The following is a 2,500-nucleotide window of genomic DNA, read 5'->3' on the forward strand; positions in this document are numbered from 1 at the left end:
GTGTAATGGTCAGTTATCTCAATACTTTTGGACATATATTGTGCGTGTGCGTGTGTCTGTGATACCTAACATAAACACCCCTGTATTACTAGAATTGATAGTTCACGCCACAAAAGTGAGGGGCAAACATAGAAAAGCGTGCAACCCAGCCACTGAGGATGCACAAGCCAGTGCATTCTTAGTGCAGGTCCCAAGCCAGGACAAAAGCGGAGGGTTACGTCAGGAAGGGCATCCGGCGTCAAATCTTTGCCAAATCAAATATGCGGATCATAAATAAGATTTCCATACCGGATCGGTCGAGGCCCGGGTTACCGACGACCGCCATCGGTACTGTTAACCAGCGGAGTGCCGGTGGAAACTAGGCTACTGTTGGGCGAAGGAAAAGGAGAGGGGGAAGGCATGTCCAGAGGCAGCTAGAGAGGAGGAAGGGTAGGCGTGTGGAGGTGAGAGTCAGTCGGAACTTTGAATGTTGGCACTATGGCTAGTAAAGGGAGAGAGCTGGCTGACGTGATGGAAAGAAGAAAGGTGACAAGAGACAAGGTGGAAGGGGAGTAAGGCCAGGAGTATCGCAGGTGGGTTCAAACTCTTCTACCATGGTGCGAATGGGAGGAGAAATGGGGTAGGGGTCATTCTGAAGGAAGAGTATGTCAAGAGCGTGCTGGAGGTGAACACAGTGTCAGACAGAGTGAGGATTATGAAGCTGGAAATCGAAGGTGTATTGCTGACGGTTATCAGCGCATATGCCCCGCAAGTCGGGTGTAAGATGGACGAAAAAGAAGAATTCTGGAGTTGAGTTGGACGACGTGGTGGAAAGGGGACCCAAGGAGGAGGGAGTGGTGATTGGAGCGGACTTCGATGGACACGTTGCTGAAGGGAACAGAGGTGATGAGGAGTTGATGGTAAGGTATGGAATCGAGGAGAGAAATGTGGAAGGACAGATGGTGTTCGATTTTGCGAAAAGGATGGAAATGGCTGAGGTGAATACATATTTCAAGAAGAGGGAGGAGCACAGGGTGACGACGTATACGAGTGGAGGAAAGTGCACACAGGTGGACTATATCTTGTGTAGAAGGCGCGATGTAAAAGGGATTGCATACTGCAAGGTGGTGACAGGGGAGAACGTAGCTAGGCAGCATCGGATGGTGGTCTGTAAGATGACTTTGGAGACCAACATGAGGAAGCGAGTGAAGACACAGCCGAAGATCAAATGGTGGAAGTTGAAGAAGGAAGACTGTTGTGTGGAGTTCAGGCAGGAGTTAACACAGGCACTGAGTGGTAGTGAAGAGTTGCCAGACGGCTGGGCAAGCGCTGCAGAAATAGCGAGGAAGACAGCTAGGAAGGTACTTGGTGTGTCATCGGGACAGAGGAAGGAAGACAAGGAGACTTGGCGGTGGTGGTGGTGGTGGTGGTGGTGGAAGGAGGAAGTAGAGCAAAGTATACAGAGGAAAAGGTTGGCAAAGAAGAAGTGGGATAGTCAGAGAGATGAAGAAAGTACACAGGAGTACAAGGAGATGCAGCGTAAAGCAAAGAGAGAGGTGGCAAAGGTAAAGGAAAAGTCGTACGGTGAGCTGTATGACAGGTTAGACACTAAGGAAGGAGAAAAAGACTTGTACAGATTGGCTAGACAGAGAGACCGAGCTGCCGAGGATGTGCGACAAGTTAGGGCGATCAAAGATACAGATGGAAATGTGCTGCCAAGCGAGGAGAGTGTGCTACGAAGTGGAAGGACTACTTTGACGGGCTGATAAATGAAGAAAATGAGAGAGAGAGAGAGAGAAAAGGTTGGTTGATTGAGAAGTATAGAGAAGGCCAGAAAGAGTTGCATTGTGTCTTTGTAGATTTACAGAAAGCATACGACAGGGTGCCGAGAGAGGAGGTGTGATATTGTAGGAGGAAGTCAAGAGTTGCACAGAAGTATGTAGGAGTGGTGCAGGCTATGTATGAGGGAAGTGTGACAATGCTGAGGTGCGTGGTTGGAATGACAGATGGGTTCAAGGTGGAGGTGGGATTACATCAAGGATCGGCTCTGAGCCCTTTCTTGGTTGCAACGGTGATGGACAGGTTGACGGACAAGATCAGGCAGGAGTCTCCATGGACGATGATGTTCGCGGATGACATTGTCATCTGTAGCGACAGTAGGGTGCAGTTCATTGTGAGGAGAGCCTGGAGAGGTGGAGGTATGCACTGGAGAGAAGAGGAATGAAAGTCAGTAGGAGCAAGACGGAATACCTACGCGTGAGGAGGTGACAAAGGCATTTCACTTTAAATACTTGGGGTCAACTGTCCAAAGTAACGGGGAGTGCAGGAGAGAGGTGAAGAAGAGAGTGCAGGCAGGCAGGCAGGCAGGCAGACGGGCAGGCAGGGTGGAGTGGGTGGAGAAGAGTGTCAGGACAGAAGGGTACCAGCAACAGTTAAAGGGAAGGTTAACAAGATGTTCGTGAGACCAGCTACGTTATATGATTTAGAGACAGTGGCACTGACGAAAAGACAGCAGGAGGCG

The sequence above is a fragment of the Lampris incognitus genome, unplaced genomic scaffold (genome assembly GCF_029633865.1).
Source record: "Lampris incognitus isolate fLamInc1 unplaced genomic scaffold, fLamInc1.hap2 scaffold_505, whole genome shotgun sequence".
NCBI lineage: Eukaryota > Metazoa > Chordata > Actinopteri > Lampriformes > Lampridae > Lampris > Lampris incognitus.